The 23960-nt window shown below is 38.4% G+C and overlaps 1 protein-coding gene across 1 annotated transcript in view; it reads right to left on the bottom strand.

Annotated features, from left to right (window-relative positions):
• LOC149264585 (kinesin-like protein KIN-7O) overlaps positions 1–23960 on the bottom strand; it is a 193699-nt gene that overhangs the window by 1688 nt on the left and 168051 nt on the right. The window lies entirely within an intron of this gene.

The raw sequence follows: 23960 nt of genomic DNA, 5'->3' as shown, positions 1-23960 counted from the left end.
ATCCATTAATAACCCTTGTACGTTAAGAAATGTTGGATTATCACATTATACACTACCTAATAAAAGTATTAAACCAAAGAGATATAGTGATCATAATATAACCAAAAAGAAAAGTTGACACCAGCAAATATGTTCAAAGAAAAATGAAATTTTGAATATGTAAAATTATATTTGGAAGACAACTTGCAACCAAGTAAATAAAAGAAAACCAGGTCAGCATATGAAAGTACGCACCATACAACTGATCGTCATGGAAAAGTGAAGTTTAGGCACACAGACCAGAGTGTACCCAAGTTTTGGATATTTGGAAGATAACTTGCAACTAAATAAATAAAATAAAAACCAGGTTAACTAAAACAAGTTCAATATTGGATGCAAAATCTTCTTTGTATGGCCACTATAAACGACTCCGTTTACAAGGGAGGTGAGGTTAGTTATTTTGATGTAAATACATTGCTGTTGCTTTGCAATATCAATCAGGCAGAGCTACATACCTAAAACTTCGTGGCAAATAGGTAAAACCCAGTTTAAGGTGACTCTGCAAAACAAGTTCAGAAATATGTAGCATTACAAGCTAACACCGGTTATCTATGTTATTGGATCCACCCTCCCCTTCTCTCGTACATCTATGTTCATATATATCTATATATGTATGTATATCATTTACACATTCTCTACTACATGCCTTTTTGTTGTTTCATAAGATTTATTTCATCCTCAGTGACTTTGTAGTCCGATGTCATTCAATTCATAAATGATTTTTTATGAATTGAATTCAAAAACCAGTAGTGATGTATATACGTCAAAATAACTATCCTCACATCCCATTAAACTTAGTCATTTCTTTATAGTGGCCATACAAAGAATGTTGGGAAAATGTGACATTAATAAAATATGGAAACTATCCATGTACTTTTGAGTAATAGAGACATGTTATGGAATAGTGCATGGTAATTATAGGGTCTCACATTTATGGAATCAATGGCAGGACCAATTTGACCAATGTGTGTCCTCATCAACCAGACCAACAGTGATCCCTGATACCCCAGGCTTTAGTGCCCTTATTTTCCACTCTAACGAATAAATTCTAGAAGCCCTTACCATTCCTAAATACCCATGGGATGATCTGCACCATCGTTCGTACTTTTGACTCACGATGCATTTACTCCTAAGAATCCCTTGGACCAGTATGTTGTTTTTCATGTTTAGGTCAAAAATATCATGAAGTAGGGAGCGGTAACAAGTATAAAGCCCGTATTAGTTATTCTCGTCCTTACCATAGAAGCATAGCCTTTATATATATAATATATATACCATGCACTACTCCATAACATGTCTTCTATTACTCAAAAGTACATCGATAGTTTCCATATTTGATAAATCTCACATTTTCCCAACATTCTTTGTATGGCCACTATAAAGAAATGACTAAGCTTAATGGGATGTGAGGTTAGTTAATTTGATGTATATACATCACTACTGGTTTTTTAATTCAACCATAGAATGTTACACACTTAAATGTTGTTATAAGGTGATCATGTTGTTACCCACCATTTTGTGGGTGATATCGCTAGGAGAATTTTTTTCTCCAGGATGGTCCTCAATCGGTAGCCAGCAACCACCAACTAGATCATTGTGCCATTTCTCCGCCACCTAAGCTAGCCACGTGGTCTGTCACCCATCTGCCATTATCATATGTTTGAAGGTGGGCCTCCCAAAACTAAAGGTATGCCTTATCATTTGGTAATTGAGTATTGTTGTTTGCTTATCATGGACACTTCTGGGTATGGATTAATGGGGGAATTCGCAAAAAGAATAGGCTAGGTCTATGCTCTTGTTCCATAGTCCCCTTTGGATGATTAACCTTGGATTCTAGTCCCATGGGATCTCTTTTACTGACCATTTGGCTTTAGGGATGGTATTTCATGGGAAACCTTGATTTTGGTTGCGTGGTCCCGCTCCCTCATCCATATATATTACCCCATTCATCATTTCTCCCACCTGAGTCCACATTCCTCCACTGGGTCCACATAGGGCTAGCTCTCCCCTTCCCCTTGCCCACACCTTGGGTCAGACTTGGAATGATGCCCCCGAGGTTGATGCAGGGAAAAAGAAAAGCAAAAGCAAAATTGGCCACATTCAATAGGAAAACGTATTGTAAAATGCAAAAGATGGCCGGGACAAACACATTTAACACATGGGAAAAAGCCAACACATGAGCTCTACCCCATCATCATGGCCATCACCTTGGTTCCTACAGGTTCTATGAGCCTTCTCATCATATAGGAATCCATGATTGTCCCAACCCCTGGTGATCAATGCACCGTCCTACCTTAAAAGGGGGTATCCACTGCTATATCTCACACATCATACTCTTACCCCTTGAGCCCCGAGCAGTTAATTAAAGAAAAATCATAAAAAGGAAAAAGACATATAAAGAAGGGTGGAAAAATCAAGGTCGGGGCACCTCATGTACCATGATTGCTCCCTCCTATACATTATATACCCAAGTGTGGGCTTCCCTTCTACTAACTACCCTTGTACCCCAACATGTGGCTCAAGGCTGCCCCTTCTCATCCCCCACTCCATTCATCTCTTTATCACATGCCACCACCTTTTAAAGAATGTACCTTGGACATATTATCCCCTTAAGAAGTAGAAACCACCTAATGGGATACTTGGTTAACCCCATTTGGAACTTGGAGACATTAGCACTTGCCAAAGCCCATTATGGAAGGGCAGGCCATTATGAAGTCCCCACTTGTGGTCCATGGTTTGTAAGCTCTTTTACTCAATTTCTTTGATGGCTTGTTGTACTAGAAGGCTAGGGGACACATTGGATCTTATGCAAGGTTGCAGGTGGTCTCCATCTTTGGTTTGGTCTCCCTATACGGAGTCCTAACCCTCCAAAGGGATACATTGGCACATGTAGGGTGTATGTCGAGAGCCATGGGCTTCCATAGTAGTAGACAACATTCCATGGATCCCTGGAGATGTTTAGAGATTGCTTATGTTTCACCTATTGGACGAGGAAGATGCACCTGGTTCACCTTTTCCTAGCCTGCCCCACAGTTGTACCATGCACTTGGCAGATGACCCAGGACTTATATGTTGATGTGGCATCACTTACACCATCATCTGAACCCTTACAGATGGTCTATATATATCTTCGACTTACTTGGAGACCCATGAGGTCACTTGTGTGCCCTCACAACCATTGGGAGCACCACTGGTTTATTATGTGGAGAACAAGGGGCTTACCCCTTTTCCATTACTTTTGGAAGTCCAACTCATCATTTTGGCACTTATGGGCTTCATCAGCTCTCTTAGAAAGCCCAATGACATGCACCATTGATCATTTGATCTCTTGGGAGGTTTATTATTTTATTTATGAGTTAGTTTGGTGGGCTTGTCACCAATAGATAGTTATTTGCACATTATTTTAGTTGAGGGCTAATGTAGGCTCAAATTAGGTAATTTGAACTCCTAATGAGTGTATAAATAGGAGAGACATGAATTCATTTGTATCATGATTTTGGATTGGATCTCTCTTCTCTTTGGAGAATTTCACACTTTTTCTGGGATGAAAAATTGGAGCATGGATGAATTTTGATGTTTGGATTCGAGTATTTTGTCTTGTAGTTTCTTTATTGTCAAATTGTTGATGGTTGGATATGTTATATTACATGTAAGTACACGTTTTTAATGCTATTCCTGTTTTACTTTTGTCATATGCATTGAATGGGATTTTCGCTATAATAGGGCTAATTGTTGCATTGCATAATTGCAAATTTGTAGAATTAATGTTTCTATATTGTAGCTCTCAATGTTTGGGGCATGTATGTGAATGAAATTTGCTAGGGATAATTCCATTGGGGAATTTATCTTGATAAGCCATCTCTTTTCGCCAAGCGAAGTATAAAAGCTTTGAGGTCTCGTCCTCTTGCCCTAAAGGCTAAGCGAAGAAATCCTTAAGGCCTCCTTGACCGAAATACAAGTTCCTTTCTCATCATTCTCCTAGACTCCATTCTCCCCAAGGATTAGGGCACTGGTTCTCCAATAGGTGATCACTCAAAGAATACTTTTCTTCACCTTTACCTTTCTCTTCCATGTCTAGCCAAGTTGGGTCACCTAGGGCATCATTTTCCCGACAAAATAGCCCAAAAAAAAGTTCGATCTCCTAGCCTCCACTGCATTGTTGTGTCCTCAAGGCCTCCTCCAATTTTGAAGCCATTCTGACGATAGAGTTGTGAGATAACCCGAGCTCTAGCTCTGAGGTTAAACTTTGCCCTGGTGTTCCCTCGGCTAGTGCCTCATATGATCAATTTGACACCTTTAAGTGGAAACTCTTTCTTTGATCCTTTCCCCTCCCTTGTCTGGGTTAAGAACATCATTGGTTTCTAGATTTCCCCCCCTTAACCTAGGTTGGGTCCACTTGGTCCTATGTGGTCCCGCACTTTGAAAAGTCAAGTTTTTCAGAACCATTCGGGAAGTCAAGTCTAATAAGGATTTTAGGATTGGGAAACTCCTTTACAAGGCATATTCCTCTATCTTAACCCTCACCTCCTTAATCTAGAAACCTTTGTACCTCTCTTAACAAACAAGTAAGCTCTATTCTTAACCCCCTTCTAGGAAAATGATTAGTAAGGTCACTTCACATCCATTGGTTGATTCATGCTTCATAAGTGACTCTTTACATACCGAGTCTCCTCCCATCGGTGAAATTCTGTAAAGAGTAGGGAGTCTTAACTGAGGTGACAATGGGCTAAGCCTCCATTGTTGCCCTTTGATCTAGTAGTTGCCCTTTAGGAGTCCCTTTATGCCCCCTGCTAGTTTGAGCGGTAACACATGCAGAAGGAAGCGAAAGTACCAAATTTTTTCAACAGGATCTAATCATCTATCAGCAATTCATATGTCATTGTAAACTCATTTTACAAGGTATATAATGTAAATGATGTTAGTAAGACCGTGAATGTATGTAACAACCTAGGTAAGCCTATTATTTTGGCAAGAGTTTCATCCTAGGAGATTTTTCGTCTCACTGATTCATTTGTGTTTCTAAACATAGATGGTCGGAAGCGTTTTTCCCTCCAGCCTCACCCCAAAGCTAGGGTGGAATTCTTTCGTCAAAGTCTTAGGTGAATCCTAGTGTTCTAGTTGAGTCTTATGTAAAAGTGATTTGGAAATAATTTAAGCTATTTTGCTAAATTATTTTATTACAAATCGCTTGGTGTTAAATTATGGCATGTTCTATGCTTAGAGCAGTGTACTTATTTTTCTTCTTATTAGCCACGGATTAGCAATCACATATACATTAAGTAAAGTGCAAATAGAACATTAAATGATCAACAGAAAACAAGCCAAGACAAGAGATACAAGATGTGGCGGCTAGCCAGGGACAAACCCCAATGTGGAGAAACCCTTTTATCAAATCTCCTTTTATCTTCAATAGTTCAACAGAGAGAAATAGTACAATGCAAAATTCTGAAATTTTATAACAGTAGCAGCAAAACCCTAACCAGCAAAGCCAAAGCTAGTCAAACAAGTCAGATTTGACCTCCAATCAGTTTGGTCAATATCCTAGTCAACTCGGCTTCCAACAACAAGAAGAGTCAACCCAAAACAATCCGAAATTACAGTCAAACTTCAATCAACGCTGGACAAATTTGCGGTCAACCTTTTGACAGTCAACGCTAGTCAAACCTGAGGTCAGATCACCTCAGTTTGCATGCCAAAATTTGCGGCTTGCCAAGGAGAAGTAGCCACACCTAATCCGCAGTCAAAGAGGAGTCCACGCTGGTCAACGCTGGTCAAACTTGGTCAACGCAACACTAATAAAAAATCTTTGTCTTCCTTTTTCAACCACACGTGTGAGAGAGAGAGGCTCATCTAATGCGTAGGAGAGAGAGAAGATGAGTGATGAGATGAGTTCAAATGACTCAACCTCTCTTCTATTTATATAAAACGCTAGGCATGTGTGCCACACACTTCGCTACTGGTTGACCTTGACAATTTGTCAAGTAATTAGAAATAATTTCATATTTCCATAAATACTCGTCGGAATCGGATGATCTTTAGATCAATCCTACACCTCTCGACGAGAGGAATCTAGGAAAAATATCAGCAACCATAAATAAGGTGACCCACATGGAGTTTGGCCCTAGTTGACAATTTTAACACTTGGTCTGCTAGCTCATATTGGTCATAGATTAGGTATGTTTTTTAAGAGACTAAGCCGAACAGGTATTCCCCCTTTGAGAGTTGAATTGTAAAAATCTTATGTAAAAAATATTTTAATGCATGACCCCTCATACTTAGACACCATGGTTAAAATATTAGAGGGTGGAAAAGTAATTAATCCCCTCAAATCTAAGTCACCGGGTTCGTCCTAAACCCCCTGCGAATCCGACACGATTCGGTCCGGATTCGTGTCCAAATCAGAGGACACGTCGTGTCCGAGGGCATGTCGCGATTTTCAGGGGCGTGTCGCGATTTTAGGACACGTGTCCGGTTTCCAGGACACGCTAAGCTCAACGCGGGAATAAAAAGGGCGTGTTTGCTCATAAAAATTGTCATTTGGCAAATGATTTGTGCTGTTGGAAACTTGGCAAGTGATTTGCGCTGTTGGAGCAAGGAGTAAAGGCTTAAAGCATTCAGCAAGCTGCAAGGAGAATCGACCAGGTAAGTTCTAATCTCACTGTTTGTTTATGGTTTACGTTTAGCAGATGGACCCTATCACACTATTATTCAACGGTCAACCACTCCAATCGCAGCATAGAAGGGTTATCAGTATAATGTATATGGCTTCAATTTGAAAAAAGTATGGAAATGCCCTCCATAAGTGTTTTGAGTTGCAGCCACGTACCAGTCAATCTCATAGACATCAGAAGATATTTCCTAGATGATAGATCCTAAGTTTTGGCCACTAAACGACAGCCAAAGGGAGCTTTAAAAAGGGGGCTAATATTCCGAGCACATTAATTCACACTGCACAGATAACATTTCCCTCGCCTAAGATATTTATGTTGCTGCTCGTCCTTAAGATTATGAAAGAATATTCAACTGAAGCAGAAACCATGACCAGCCCATACCTGACTTTTTATTATATATCAAATTTATTTTACTTTTAATTTTATATAATTAAGAATGTCATATTCAATGTACAATACTAACCTATGAGATAAATTAAAATATTACAATCTCACCTGTAAAATACAGCTACCATCTCATATTGATATAATGATAATTTACAGTGTTGTTCAGTGTTGGATTGATGGAACATTGGAAACCTTGCATTGTAAACATTTTGATCACAGCGCTGAGAGAATCAATGTTTCAAATTAATCAAATCTTGAATGTTGTGAGCCTGTGACACTTAAAAATTTAAAATTGATTAATGCACAGTCAGTGACCAGATTAACATTGTGTTAGGTGGTGTAATGTCCTGAGGGGATTTTTTTCCCTTAGGGTTTAAGAAAATAAGAGAATATTGCACCAAAATTCCAGCACTTTTTCAAATATCTTTAATGACCATAAAGATACAGTAATAGGCAGATAAATAACATCAACAGTCCCTTAATTTATATTTCTCACAGTTTTACAGCAGTTTGTATATGATTTTCATTTTTTATTTACAAATTTGTGCATGCTTTGTAATTGTAAGTTTGTTCATTTTTTTGACAGGTCTGAGGTAATAGTGTTCATGGCTCAATCAAAGGCAACAGCAGTTAGGGGGCAAAGGAAGGGCAAGAATGTCATGGGTGGAGATGCCCTTCCTCCCCCAATATCATCAAAGTCTGCTGCAAGTAATGTTGAGGGAAGAGAACTTAAAGGCAATGATAAATATCCATTGTGGAAATATGTCACAAGAGAGGATGGGCCAGACAACAAGGGAAAGGGAGGAGGGAATGTGCAATGGAAATGCAATTTTTGTAACATTTCTTTCAAAAGCACATATTACCGTGTGAAAGCACATTTGTTGGTTTTACCTGGTTGTGGGATTGGATCTTGTAGAGCTATTACTTCACAAAAGAGAAAAGAATTGCAAAAGGAGGCCAATGTTGGTTTGGAACATGTGGCACTGGCTTCAAAATCAAAAATAGCCAAGAATGAAGACCCCCTTCCATTTTTGAGGAAAGCCAACACCAAATTTCCATTTGAGAGTTCTACTTCTACTGGGGGACAAGCATCAAGAAGAAGATCACTTGGTCCAATGGACAAGATTTTCCAAAAAGAGAGACGGGAAGAGCTTGATCTCACCATTGCCTTCTTCTTCTATCAAAACTTCATATCATTTAATGTTGCACGTTCACCTTTATTTGTTGAGATGTGCCGAGCTCTAACTCAAGGGGCTCCAGCAGGGTATGTGCCTCCTGGGTCAGAGAAGCTGAGAACCACATTGTTGATGAAGGCAAAAAAAGAGGTGCAAAAAATGCTTGAGCCTATTGTGGCAACATGGCCAACATCTGGGGTTAGCATTGTTTCTGATGGATGGACAGATCCAGCACGACACCCAATCATCAACTTCATGGTGTCTTCCTTGAATGGTCCAGTTTTCATGAAAGCAGTGGATACACTTGGCGAATACAAGGATGCACAATTTATGGGTGAGTTATTTATTAAAGTTGTTGAAGATGTAGGTGTTGAATCTTGTGTGCAAATCATTACAGATAATGCACCTGTTTGCAAGGCTGTTGGCATGATTGTGGAAGCTAAATATCCACAAGTGTTTTGGACACCTTGCATTGTCCATTCATTGAACTTAGCACTGAAATCCATTGCTTCTGATGTGCTTTGGATTGGAAGCATTATTGAGGATGCAAGACATATCCGTAACTTTGTGCAAAATCATACAAATGCCCTCACTATCTACAAGGAGTACAACAATCTATCATTGTTGAAGATTGTTGATACACGGTTTGCATCTTCATTCATGATGTTGAAGAGGTTGAGGGGGGTCAAGACCGCTCTTGGGTCCATGGTTATTTCTGAGTTTTGGTCTTTTTGGAGAAAGACAGATCAGGCAACCTCTAAAAGAGTGAAGGACACAGTGCTAGATGATGCTTGGTGGGAGAGGGTAGATCTAATTATTCGGATCATGGACCCTATCATTTCTTTGCTTCGAGTTGCAGATACAGACAAACCCATCCTAGGAGAGGTTTATGAGGGATGGGATTCCATGATTGAGTCTCTGAGGAGCATTATTCTACAGAGTGAGTGCCCCGAGTATGAGACATCAGCCTCTGCCTTCTATGATACCATACAGGATATTCTTGTCAGCAGATGGTACAAGAATTGTACACCTTTACATTGTTTGGCGCACTCATTGAACCCCAAATACTACAGCCATGAGTGGTTGAATGGTGGACCTTCCCGCAAATTCCCTCCTCACATGGATGGTGAAATCTCACAGGGGAGGAAAGAGGCATTCAGGCGGATTTATCAGGATAGTGCATAGCTTGCTGAGGTGGAGGATACCTTTGCAGAGTTTTCCACTGGCAGTGGTCGATTTGGAGGTTATGATGTGATTAGAGACAGGGGGGCTAAGAAGGCCTATTCTTGGTGGCAAATCATGGGGCAACAAGCCCTCCTCTTCAGCAGTTAGCCATGAGGCTCCTCTCTCAGGTGACTCCATCCTCTTGTTGCGAGAGGAATTGGAGCACATATGGGAATTTGCATAATGTGAAGAAGAGCAGGCTTGAGCAGTCCAGGGCAAAGACAATGGTGTATGTGCACACCAACCTTCGTCTTATTTACAGGCAGAGGGAAGAGTGGTTGAGGGGAAAGACAAAGATGTGGGATGTCTTTCCTGATGATATGGGTCTGGACACCACTGTTGAGTTGGCATTGGCCAACATGGATCTCAGTGATCCAGTGCTAGACTCTATTAGTTTTGATGACTTAGAGGGGTCAACCTCCATACCAGCAGATGCAGAGGCAACTATGGATACAGGGGAGGAGGAGGATGCAAAGGAGAGCAGTGGGGACCATGATGATGGGGACAGTGATGCTGATTCTGATGCTGATTGATGCCTTGAGGCTTGTATACCTGTAGGCTGTAGTTGTTTTATATTTTCTATTTCTATTTGCCATTGGCATTGCACCAACACTACCTATGTAACACATTTTGATTTGATGACTTAATGAGAAAACTACAGTTGTCAATGTGTTTATCTTACTATCTTGTAGTTGTAAGTTGTCTTTCAGTTATGAATTATGAATCATGATTTAAATTTTTAATAGATTTATCATTTATGTGACCAGTACCACTGACATTTATTTGAATTTTGTATGTACTATGCATGCTAATAGCTATAGATGAAGATCTATGTTTGAAATCAATAAATTTGTATCATTAATTAAAATTTGTGTAAGAAATATGATAATATCTAATATATATATATATATATATATATAACGTGTCCTAACATGTCCTGTTCCGGGGGGTCAGCGTGTCCGAATCCAACACCATGAATCCTGAATCCTACGTGTCCCGAATCCCTGTGTCAGGTGACTTAGCCTCAAATGTGAATTAATTATTTTTTTTTTGGCAAAATTAAATTAAAATCCTAAGCTAGAAATTTAATTAATTAGAGTCAAAATCAAAATGTCTTAGGAAAATTAAATTCTCCAAGTGAAAAATTCGTGTCTTAAAAAAATTAATTTTTGGAGATCCTCCACCAAGCGAATATTGGATATTTCAATAAAAATTGGACCCTTCGGCCTTGGTGGTTAAGATAAAGTCAATTTTTTAAGGAAATTCGATGAAAATAATTAATTTTGAGCTAATTAAAATGGAATTAAATGATAAATTCGAAAACTCCTCAAAAATAAAAATTCATAGGCTAAGATTAAAAGATGAGTAAGTATTTTTCGTCAACCAAGATTATTTTGACAAAGATCAAGGAAACTAGTCGTTATTTTTCACTTGGAGGAATTATCTATAAATTAGGGAGTCATTTGAGTCTCTAGCCATCATTTTTGGCTAAGAAATTGTTGTTGAAGCATTTGTGTAAACTATTATCTCGTTGAGAACTATTTTTTCTATCATAATAAAGACTTTGGATGCAACTCGAGGTGTCCATGTTCATTGATTTGTGGTATGAACTGACTACGGGCTTTCCTATGCTGCGATTGTTGGAAATAATACGGGGGGGGTGAATCAGCATTATCAAATCAAACACCTTTTCATCTCCATACTCAGATTCATATACGCTACTTCAGTGAAGGGAAACCGCGTGTATACGCAATTGTGTGTAATGCAACAAGCATATATCCAGTAAACTTATGATTTAGTTAATTGATCCTTAATGAGTGCATCAAAACATTATTAACCATATGAACAGTAAACAGGAGCAGTAAAACAGAACAGATCATCACACATAAGCAACACACATGAACACCAAGATGTAAGGTGGAAACCCAATGTGGGTGAAAACCAACTATTGCAATTCGTCTCTATCTTCCTTTAATAAGAAACTTCCTTTTACAATGGTTCTGTACTGGTGCAGTCTTATACCAGTACACAGGCTTTAACCTGCAAAAGGCTACAACCTTCTCTTGTTCTCCAGACTCTCCTAGAAGGGAGCTACAACCCCCTTAGCTCTTGTACTAGCTGAGGTACTAGTACATAGGTGCTGAGCTATAGAAGGCTACAACCTTCTCTTTTCTTTCAGGGACCTCGTTTCATAAATTTTCATACTGGATCCATAAATACAAAACAATCACCACTTCAATACAATCAACAACTTATACCTGCATCATCAATCTCTTAATCACCCAATACTGAATCACTGAAACCATGTCATCAAAATACAGTTATCTGAACACAGACCAGAGCCCAAAACTCCGCAACAACCACTAGAACCAACAGCAACCTGAAACATCAAATCTCATAATGTATACGCTACTTGATTGTGTCAAAAAAGCGTATATACGCGCTTTCACCAGAGAGAACCCGCGTACAGATCTAAAGATAATTACTTATACCTTCGCTGCAATTTCCAACTTGATTCAGATTGAGCCAAGCATCACAAACCCATAACCAGCATACTAGATCTTCACACTTCATTAGACATTCATTACTTGCACTTCCACCCCTTGGCCTAATGATCTTCTCCTTATATAGGTTTAGGCCTCTTTCAATACCATGGTCCAAAACCACTTAGAACCAATACCTTGGACCCAATACTTGGGGTCAACACTTCGGACCAAATACCATGGACCAATACCAAAATACCATGGACCAAATACCACGGACCAAAACTTAGTTTTCCAACATGTACGCGCCTTTCCTTCTATGAACCTGCGTGTGTACGTGTACGCACCTTTTGTTCTGCTAACCTGTGTGTATACACACTTTCATCAAGGTTAACCTGCGTATACCTCTCTTGACCTGCTGCACTATGATCTGTCATCTGAGTGAGTTGTCATCAAGGACAACATCAGTATCATACCTCTGAGTGAGTTTCCATCAAGGACAACACCTATATCATAATGCCAACAGCGATAATATATGATTGTCTTGATATATATACATAGTGTTTGCAGGTACTTTAGTCCTTGGTCTCCAAGTTCACAAACTGTGGGTAGAGATCAACTTTGCTTGGATTCAAAATATTTATGTGGTGGATTAAATCTTCGCTAAGGCTATAGTGTGCATGGAGTTTCTAAAGCGTTTTTAGCCATTTATCAAAGAAAATAGCCACAAAAATTTATTTCTCAAAAATTTAAATTTTCAAAACCCTTGTTTATTTTTATATTTGTAAAATTATTTTTGCTAATTGGGGTTTTGGGATTTTAAGAATTTTGTATATATTTGAGGTTTAGGTGTTTTATTTTCATTTTTGCAGGTGAGATCTATTGAAATCAAGATAAGACGCTGAAGTCGACCTAGATCTAGGCCCTTGAGGGTAAGATCTAGTATCTAGAAATTTTTTTACAAGGCCAGCCATTGAGAAATTTACAGCAAAATTCAAATCAAGAAGAGAAATTTTTTTTTTCTGAAGCAAGGGTTTCAATTTTTAAGCTTCCCGAACACGGATCCAGCCTCCTCTAGCTCAGTGTCAACCTCTAAGGCCCTTGCATCATCCTTTTCGCCTCTGTGGCAACTTTTATGGCCTCTTGGAGACAGGTCATAGCCTCTAAGGGCCTCAACCCTCCCTCAAGCCCTCTGCGTAAAGGGTTTAGGCCCTTTTTAAGGTTGGTCGTGGGCCTAGGAGGCCTTGGCCCCCCTTATTTCCCTTAAACGACAGCCCTAGAAGGATTGTCGTGGGCTTTTAAGCCCTTAAACCTAGTCGTCCAACCCTTAGGCTCCTTTTTCCTCCAACGTCACACTCTTTGGGGCTTTCCTTGCCTAATTTCCCTTCATTTCTCCCTCCTTCGACATTTTTTATGCCTGATCTGCCTTCCTTTAGCCTCCAAGCCTCAACGCTAGCCCTATATGGCCTAGTGTTGGTCTTCTCTAGCCCTAGTTTGGCCCTTGTCCATTTATGAAGTGTTTAGCACTGAAGGTTTGGTTGTTTTGCAGGTTTTTTGGGCTTCAAAAGTTTGATTTTCAGGTGGCATCTTCATCCCAAAATTTTGGACAACTTGCGCAAATGGCCTAGGGTTTGCTCTATAAACCCTAATTTTGCCTTTGTTTTATTACAACAGTGATAACAGTGATATAATAGCCCTTAAAATTGGTCAAAAATCACTCAAAATTGCAAAATTTTAATTTTCCTAAATTTTGGCCACTTGAGCATCTAGGATCTAGCTTAGATATAAATATTTGCTTGCTATAATTTTTTGCATAAGTCACTAAGTCAGATCTGCAATTTCTGAATCGCACACCTAAAGAGGGCTAAAAAAAATGATTTTTCAGTTTTGGTAAATTTTTCCTATTTTTGGACATATTGGGCATTGGTTTTAGCATCATTAGCTTGTTGATCTACTGATTTGCTTACTGCTGTTATAAGATATATTAGATCTGATCTAGCACTGAATATTGCATCTTAAAGTGGTTTAAAACTCATATTTTACTTTGGCAAGTTGTTGGGAATTTCACTGATCATTGTTAATCACTATTGGTTGGTTATCCATTGAATCTAAGGTGTTTTCCTCACTTCTGTTAGAATTTTCTTACTGTTGTCATAACAGTCACATATCACATCTTAAGAGGTCTGAAAATTGTAAATTTACATTGGATAAACATTGGGAAATTTTCTACCTCATAAGTTTGGCAATTTTCATGTTAAAGTGATCTCACTATTGCTGTCATAAAATCAATAAGTGTTGAAATGTTATGGTTGATTTTGGAATCTAACACTCGTTTATCTTGAGAATTTGTTAACTTGGCACTTAACACACTCAACATCTAATTCTTTAAATCCTATTGGTGGTTCAAGTTGTTTGAGCATTGGCATCATTGTGTTTGACATCTAATTAAGGCATTGTTAAGAAATCGTTAGATAATTGCTATAAGTTAAAGATCATAACCTTAAGAGGCTTTGATATCTTGGTTGTTATCTTAAGCATTTGGCATCTTAAGTTTCATTGGTAATCATTCTAAGTGAGCATTTCAACATTGGTCATTAGCATATCTCAAGTAATCAATGTTGAATTAGACATTTGTTCTAAACATCTTGTGAAATATTGTTGAATATTGGCACTTGTATCTTTAAGCACTTGTCTTACCTTAAGATTGTTATCTAATCATTGTTAAGTGCTCTGGCAATAAGATAATCTACACTAAGTACTTAAATAACATAAACAATCTTCACTCAAGAGGACTTCACTCAATCTATTTGCATAAGCATCTTAGGACTTAGTTTGCATTAATAATTTACCTCCAAGCATAAACTTGGTTGATAGACTCTTAGGGCAGCCCTTTTCCAGTTTAGCTTGAGGGATTCAACTCTTCTTAGTGGTTGACACGGTGACCTTGCAGTCATCAAAGCCACAGTCTCTGCAGCGCCGGAGACACTTGGTGGGTGGAACACAAGTGGAGGTATCGTTAATCCAGACATTGCCTGCTTCTTGTTGGCTTCCATTTCACAACCTACTCTAAAGATTGTTTCTCAAAACAATTAAGAGAGGGGTTCAACTTAGACTAGGCATTTAATCTAAAATTTACCAACATCCTTGCATAACACCTATTTCTTAGGACTTGCATCTCATATAGGTTAGTCTATCATATTAAGTAGTGGGTGTCCATCATGTTACTTGGCATTAATCTACATTAAGCAAGAATTGTGACTCCATAAGTCACTTGGCTCATATTTAAAATCTAATCTAATCACTAATCTTGCTAAATTTAATCAAGTAGCTAGGCCACTCATCTGTGTCTCCCAAACAAGTTGGTTCCCAACTTGTTTTCTTTCACCTCATTTCCATGGGGACTACGCCCCATAGCATGTTGTTGGGAGACAGCTAGAACGGAGTGGACGAGTATCAAAGTGACAGCCCCCACCCTAAGCGGTTGTCATGGTGCCTATACAATCCGAGGGGCAACATTTTTTGGCAATGTTGCCGGGGATATATTTTTCTATCCTTGGTCCTCACGACATCCTCTCTTATCATATCACTTTGTGATCCTTCATTCTTCATTCATTGTCCCATCAACGCCACACTTTTTGGCACCCTTCTTGCATCATTCTTCATCCTCTCATCAACTTATCTATTGTTCTCTCACTAATCTTCTCATCTTGTTCATTCACACCATTAGCACTTGGACATTTAGGTTGGTTTCTTCTTTGGGTGGCGACTCCACTTTTTCATATATTCACAAGAATGTACTCTAGAAGAAATCTTGGTAGCTTGGTTAACCCCGCTCCCGACCCTGAAAAGGTTCTAAGAAAATGGTTAAACGAATTACATTCTAGAGATTGTTTAATTTTTCTCGAACAGGAAGCTCTCCTTGATCTCCATTTTCTTTTTACTAACCATCCTATAAATCAAGACATCATGGGTGACTTCTACGGGCCTTGCAACTTCACCAACATTCAAGGATATCCACATGATTTGCCGAATGAATCCACTATAAGCAAGTTGTTGCTTTTCCAAGGGAACAATGTTATTAATGCTGAAAGTCACATAAAGAAGTTCAAATGCTTTATCCAAAGATACGCTCATGCTACTGATTATAATCACAAAGATGTTCGAATGAAGTTATTTTTGTTTTCTCTAGAGGATGATGCTTTGGATTGATTTCAAGATAAAGTTGACAATGTCTTTGACTCTTTGAGATCTCTTCTTAATGCATTCAGAGATAAGTATGGAGATAAGAGGAAAGGGAAACATTAAGGAATTCAACACTATCAAGGAAAAGGAAAATGAAACAGTTGAAGAATTTAACCAAAGATTTAATAAACTATTAAGGGATATGACTCAATATTACAAGCCTCCTAACAAGACGATTCTAGAACAATATCTTGAGGCTTACCCTATAGAGACGCAATATGAGATAAGATGTGCTCATCCCAACACTTTAGCTATTGCCCAAAGCACAACTGAGGAATTAGAAAAAGATAAGGCCTCAAGAAAGTCAGAAATCCTTAGTTTCGAAAGAGTCCAAAGTAAATCTAGAGGAAAAGAAGCTAAAGAAAAGGAATCAAAGACAATTAAAGAATTGACCCAATTTGCGAAAGAAATGAACATTGAACATACCAAACAAATGAGTGACATGCGGTCTAGAATGATTTAGATGCTAAACATATAGTCTAGAGGTGATAATTAAGCATGGCCAAGAAGGAATCCTTCTACTAAGCAAAGGCCTCTTGATCCTCAAATTAATATGTTCGACAAAGAGTTTCATTTGCCTTTAGAAGATTGGAGGGAAGTTATTGAAAATAGTCGTGATGTTGAAACTCTTAACTTGGGCAATATTGAGAATGGGAATGAAGATTCACTTGAGGAGTCATCTATCCAATATATGGGAGAATTGTCCTCTGATTTTCTTAAATCTAATCCACTATACATCAAGAAGGAACTCAGATGATCAAGAGAAAGGAGTATCCTTAGGTGAAGGATATCACTATGTACAAAAGATTAAGTATCTCTTCTAGAAGATCTACTAACAGTGGAAGGAAGAACAAAGTGCGGAAAGAAGGACGAAGTGTCAGGGAACGAAGTGCTGGAAGGAGGTGGCAAAGTGTTAGGGAAACATACTGTAGAGAAAAGGAAGGACTTGACTTGTGCTTGGAGGATCTTCTAGTCAAGGGTCTAGGGTTTGGCATTGATCAAGAAAGAAGCTTCAATAAGAGAAAATTTACTGAAGGCTTTTCCTCTCAAGAGAAGAGAGGTTTTGGCCCTGGCAGAGAGCCAACATCTTGTGTTTTTGTTTTATGATTAGATAGCAATTTGATGAAGCACACACATGTATTAATAAGAGAAGAATAAGATTAAGCTAACAAAGACAAATTGTAAAAAGACTTCACAAATTGTTATCTAGTCCCAAAGAATCATTCTACACCTAATTGCCCTAGATTCTTCAACATGGTATCAGAGCTAAGGTGACACATCAAGGAAAGGGCATCTCAAGAACACTCATAAGGTGACTCATCAAGGAAGGACATCTACAAAAGTTGAAGCATCAAGCCAAGAAGTCTCTATCACATCAAGGAAAAGAAGGTCTATCATCTATCATTCATCAGGGGAGACTAAAAAGCTAGAAGAAGAGCCTTATATAAAGGCACCTACAAAGAAGTGCAAATCAAAGAGGTACCTACATCAAGCCAAAAATCATCAAGCAAGTCTCATCATCAAGCAAGCCCACTTGGAGAAGACATCTTGAGGAACATCAAGATTCAAGGAAAGCAAGCCATCAAGACTTCAAGGAGAAAAGAAGTCAACTACATTTCAAAATCTATCAAGTAAATATATGTCCCCTTCTAAATATACATCAATGTCATTTTCTAAGGAAAGCAACAAATTGGTAGGTACCAATTCTTGCATGGAAGAAGAGGATTGATTTACTTCTCAAAGATAATGAACTTCTAGAACATGTCAAATGGAATATCACTATCCCTGCTAAGGAACAAACTCAAGCCTTAGCAAAGTACAATAAGGATGAGACAAGAGCTCAAAGGATTCTAATAGAATCTATCAAGGACTCTCTCATTCCTTATGTCTCCAAATTTGAAACATCAAAAGAAATTTATGATAAGCTAGTAGAGCTATTCTCGATATCTACAATCAGAGAAGTGATATCTCTAAGAAATGAATTGTACAAGATAAAGATATCCAAGGAAGGAATATCTCCCTACTTCATGAAGATCTCTGCGATGAGGGATCAACTTCAAGAGCTTGGAGAAGTCATGTCTGACAAAGAAATGACAATTGTAGTACTCAATGCTCTACCTGAGGATTTGGGCAACTTCACATCAAGCATTTATGCCAAGAACGAAGCAACCACACTCAGTGAAATGTGGTCTCTATGCAAAACAGAGGAAACCAGACTTAAAGCAAAAAAAGATGTGGGATCAAAGGAGCAAGCATTTGCTACCATGGCCAAGAGAAAGGGAAAATTTAGCAATTTTGGTCCACGAAGAACAAACAACAAAGATATGTCCAAAATCCAATGTCATGGATGCCAAGAATATGGACACTACAAAAGGAATTGGCGTAACCTTAAGAAGGACAACAACAACAAATGAAAAAGGGAGGAAACTCACATGACTCAAGAGGTGAAAGAAGAAGAAAAGAAGCAAAAGAAGGAAGATCCTCCAGATCTCTACTATGACTAAGTCAAACTCTTTACTTAAAGTCTTCTTTCAAAGTTTTGAGTAGGATAGGAGCATGTAGGAATAAAATAAAAATTACATGTCTAGAAACATCTTCTAGAATATAGAAGCATGGAGTACATAGAGTTCTAGATACTGATGTAGAAGTAGCATTTATAATGAGAACCAATGTTGCAAACATCGGCATCGGGATAAAATTGGCAAGGGTCCGGGAAACCAAAAAATCGTAAAAATCGGGAAAATATCGGTAAACATCGACAAAATCAAGATACCATCAAAATATCAATAAAAATCGGCAAACATCGGCTAGGCCAAAAACTTGTGATTTTGAGATAAAATCAGGATGTTATCGAAATGTTCGCAACATTGATGAGAACAAAATGCATGGTTAGAAATATCTTTTAGAATATAGGAGCATGGTAGATATTGCTCAAGGTATTCATGTAGAAGGAGCATACTTAGTATAGGACCTCATCCACGATGAAAGAAAATTGATCATGATTAAGAATCTTAGAAGACCTCCATCATCAAAAGAAAAGAAACATTTGCAAGGCAAGGGTCTTTAAGATCCTATGATGGAATCTTCAAAGGAAGGTTCATGAACCAAAGCAGATGTCTCATTGGGAATCCCATTCATGAGATTCAAGAAAAGGATGATATGCAGGGAAGCTAAGATGAAGCAAGAAGGGCTACACCAAGGACAACCAAATGAAGTTAATAGGATCAAAGGAGAATCAAGATGAGGTATGCATGCATCAAAGTTTAGTCATGTTATCATATGTATATTATTGAGTCATGGGAATAGTTCTATAATATGATCAAATATGAAAGAATCTCTTTCACCAAGGCATGCTCGAAGGCATGTAGTACAATGCAATGAAGGTCAACAAAAGGATATGCTCACATAAGGAGTATAAGATTGTTGACTAAAAAGCAAGAAGAAATGTTGACTAGTCCAAGAAGCAAGTAATGAAGAAGTGCTCTCACAAGGAGAATAAGGTGGTTGACTAATCTATCCAAGAATAAGCAAATGAAGAAAGATATCAAGCATGTGAAGAATACCATGATCACAAAGAATCACTATTTGATAAAGAGCCATTGAAGATATCTCCCGAAAGAAGGCAGCACAACTCTGACAAAGGAAGGAAGGAACCTTGACACCTATGAAGGCCTTGGTGATATGAAAGATGCAAGTAACTAATTCTACTCTATGAAGATGTCATGATGAAGAAGCCATCCATCAAAAGCACCATTTAATGTTGAAGCAATATCAGGATGAAGTCATGATGGGCTACTAGGTCGAAGCATGTAAACAAGCAAGTACAACGAAGCATCCATACGAAGAGTATTCTCAAGCATGGACAGATGACAAAGGAGTAGCCAGATGACAAGAAAACCTGATGTATGACAAGAAATCCACTTTCCACGAAGGAAGCAATGACATTACAAAGCAAGAAGGAAAGTGATCAATGGATGGTGCCCTACCTAGAAGAAGTTCAAACAAAGACTTCATGACACCAAAGAAAGGAAGGAGATCAAGCAACTGAAGGACCCATGAAGAAGAAGTTATTGATGAATGAAAGAGTCCCTAGTTAAGAGGGAGCTCTGACAGGTCCCTGATCAAGAGGGAGTTTTGGATCACCCCTGATTACAAAGGAGTGACAATTGTGTTTTTCCATTTCATGTGTCATGCACTAGACCAGGACTAACAACCGTAAGTCTAGATGAAAGCCATTAATGGAAATGTAGACACAGCATTCTTGTCTTCACTTGGAAAGAAAGAATGGGAGGATAAGGTAATCATCTGGCATCTGATACTCTTTGAGGATGTGTAGGGCATCCAAGAAAAGAGTAGGCAAGAGGATCGATATTCTTTGAGGGCAGGGAACCCAAGACAAGAATAGTCATAAAAGGTCATACTCAGTGAACACCCGGGTGGGTATGTACCTTGAGAGACAATGACTAAGGTGTCTATAAGTCATTGGTCTTGCCAACATCGTGCTCTAATCTATTGAGAGATAGAGCTATCAGTCTAGGCCTTGTTGTGGAAACAATGTTGGTTATTATGATGCTATAACAAATGGATTGCAAAACTAGTTTCCCTTATGTGAATTCTTCAAGATTGATAATAGACAATCACCTTGTCATGTTGTATGAATACCTCCCTAGTTAAGAGGGAGTGTTGAATGAAATGTAACTAGGTTCGGTCTTCATAAATTTATCCAAGAAAAAGAAATATTATTTTTATGATATATGTCAATGAATTTCTTGCTCATTGAAGTATGTCTAGCACATGTTAAAGTGCTATAGGTAAGTCAAAAGGTCAAAAGAATTATGTTAAAGACCTTAAGGGTATGTTACATTGTGTATAAAAGTCAAAGAAGTCACCTCCAAGCAAAGTCAAGTCTCCTCCTAGCAAAGACACCATCAAAAGAAGAAATGGCACCAATAAAAGCACCCATCGAAGCAAAGGAATTCAAGTTGGCCTAAAGGAGGGACAGTCCTCTATATATAGAGGTTGTCCACTCCTCCAAAGAGAACGCAATCATCTTTGAAATTAGCGAAGGAAGAAGTTGAGATAAAGTGAAGGGAAATAAGTCTAAAAGGGTCTACAAAGTGCAGTGAAGTAAGGAGGAAGAAAAGCGAAGGTAGAGGATTGTTTCTAGGGCTAGAAACAGTCACACGTGCGAAGAAAAGGAAGACAAATCTGCGGGTATGACAACAAGGACAAATAGTCCATGAACTAGTGTTGTTTGGGTTTGAAACTAGGCCTGTAAGGCCACCCAAGTCAAGCAAAGAAGCCTATCTCTCTAGCGAAGGAAAAGGACCCTAATTCTCTAGGGTACCTCTTACACGTGCGTGAATTAGGGTTGCAGTGTTGTCACACTAAGCCTACCTCTATACATCAAGAAGGAACTTGGTTGATCAAGAGAAAGAAAGAGTATCCTTAGGTGAAGGGTATCACTAAGTACAAAAGATAAAGTATCTCTTCTAGAAGATCTACTAACAGTGGAAAGAAGAACGAAGTTCCGAAAGAAGGACGAAGTGTCGGGGAACGAAGTGCCAGAAGGAGGTGGACAAAGTGTCGGGGAAACATGGTGCAAAGAAAAGGAAGGACTTGACTTGTGCTTGGAGGATCTTCTAGTCAAGGGTCTCGGGTTTGGAATTGATCAAGAAAGAAGCTTCAATAAGAGAACTTATCGAAGGCTTTTCCTCTCAAGAGAAGAGAGGTTTTGGCCCTGGTAGAGAGCCAACATCTTGTGTTCTTGTTTTATGATTAGACAACAGTTTGATGAAGCACACACACATGTACTAATAAGAGAAGAAGAAGATTAAGCTAATAAAGACAAATTGTAAAAAGACTTCACAAATTATTATCTAGTCCCGAAGAATCATTCTACACCTAATTGCCCTAGATTCTTCAACACACAGGGGACAAGAGACACCAGAATTTAGGCTCTAAGCCAAGGCAAAACCCCACAAAGGGAAAATCCCAAAAATCATTTTCTTATAGAATCAAATCAAAATGAGATATCCAAGACCAAGACCAAGACCCAAAATGTCAAGTCCAACCCTCCTCCAATTCACCTTCAATCTCAAAGTCAAACGTGGTCAAACTATCCCAAATCAGTCAATTTGTAAAATTTTGACCCTGTAACTTCAACCCCTGAAATTTCAAGCTTGTAATAAGCTCTGAAATTCAGCCTTCTCCTTACGGAAATTCCTCTGCATATGCGAGCTTCCTTCTCTCCTTCTACTTCATCTTTTTCTTCATTAGTTAGGTGCAAAAGATATATGCGATGAAGATGAGTGAACATGTTCCAAAGTGATTGAACTGTCCTCTATATATCTCTATCTAGGAGGTCGAATAGGTGGCTCTTGGAAGCACAAGCTGACTTGTTCCCAAGAAAGGCCGACTTGATAAATTTTGGTGACTTTAACTCAATAAAAATTCTTTTTCTTTTCTTTACAAAAATTCCAAATGGGACTCGACTCAAATACATTTTCTTTATGACTCTTGGACTCAATTGACCCTATAAGCATGAAGAACATGCTTTGACTAAAAACAAAATAATGATAATGAATATAATCAATGATAAAAATTACAATTTGACACTAGATATATTTTCAACAATAAATTCTTTCGTAAAATTTTGTCTTTGATAAAGTTGGAGCTTGGAGGGATTGGAGTTCTAGTTATTGACCAAGTTGGAGCTTGGGATCTTAAACACACTTTTACATCAGACTCAATAAACTCTAGGGCTCACCTAAGACTTTGTCAACGAAGTCCACCCTAGCTTTAGGGTTTAAGCTAGAAGAAAAACTTTGTCAATTAGGCATGTTTAAAAACACACATAATTCGGGCAGATTTAAAAACTTCCTAGGATGAAATCCTTTGCCAAAATCATAGGCTTACCTAGGTGTTGTTACATAATTAAAGGGTCATATTAGCATCATTTACAATAAAACTTGCAGAAATTGGGTTAACAATGACATATGTACGCTGACAAATGACTTAGATCCTTGAAAAATTTTGTACATTGCTTTCTCGAACTGTTGACAAAATCGTGGATCAATCAAGTGGACTTCGATCTGCAACTCTAGAAGGAAGAGAGAAGTGTGAATTACATAAGGAAGAGCCTATCTCATAGCAAGAAGTGTAGAAAGGTCTAGCAAAGAATATTAGAAGCCTAGCAAAGAAGGAGGTGGTCTAAAATTTGTCTTTATTTATCACACATGTGAAAAGACTAAAGCATTATAGGGCCGAAGGTGCAAGATTGTGATTGCAAGCGGAATGGCAGAGGGTCAAAGCCCTAATTGATCAGTTTGAGGTGTGTCTTGGATTTTGTCTTGTTTTGAAGAAATATTCTTAAAGGTTGGTTGGACGGATGGGGGAAAGTCATTGTCTTGGTCAAAGGTCCTGGTTGTCTCATTTGCTTTGGTTCTAAAAGAAGAGAAGAAGCTTTTTTTGGGTTTTCCTCTAGAAGAAGGGTTTTGCCCTGGGTAAGTGCCTACATCTTGTGTTCTTTATTGTGTTTATGATCTTCGTAGTTTGGCATTTGTCTTGATGATAAGAATATAATAATTGCAAAGAATTAATGAGAAATATCACAAGAAAATGTCAAAGTCAAATTAATAAAACCCTAACTAAGTTGTCCTAAGGATTTCTCAACATGGATCTCACATCCCAGCCAATCTGGACATTTCAATCTTCAAGAAGTCAAATTGGACTCTCAC

The sequence above is a fragment of the Pinus tabuliformis genome, chromosome 6, assembly GCF_031772625.1.
Source record: "Pinus tabuliformis cultivar Carrire ecotype Pingquan chromosome 6, CPIR1, whole genome shotgun sequence".
Classification (NCBI taxonomy): domain Eukaryota; kingdom Viridiplantae; phylum Streptophyta; class Pinopsida; order Pinales; family Pinaceae; genus Pinus; species Pinus tabuliformis.
Note: the sequence above shows the minus strand (reverse complement) of the source record. Positions and strands in the feature narration are given on the sequence as shown.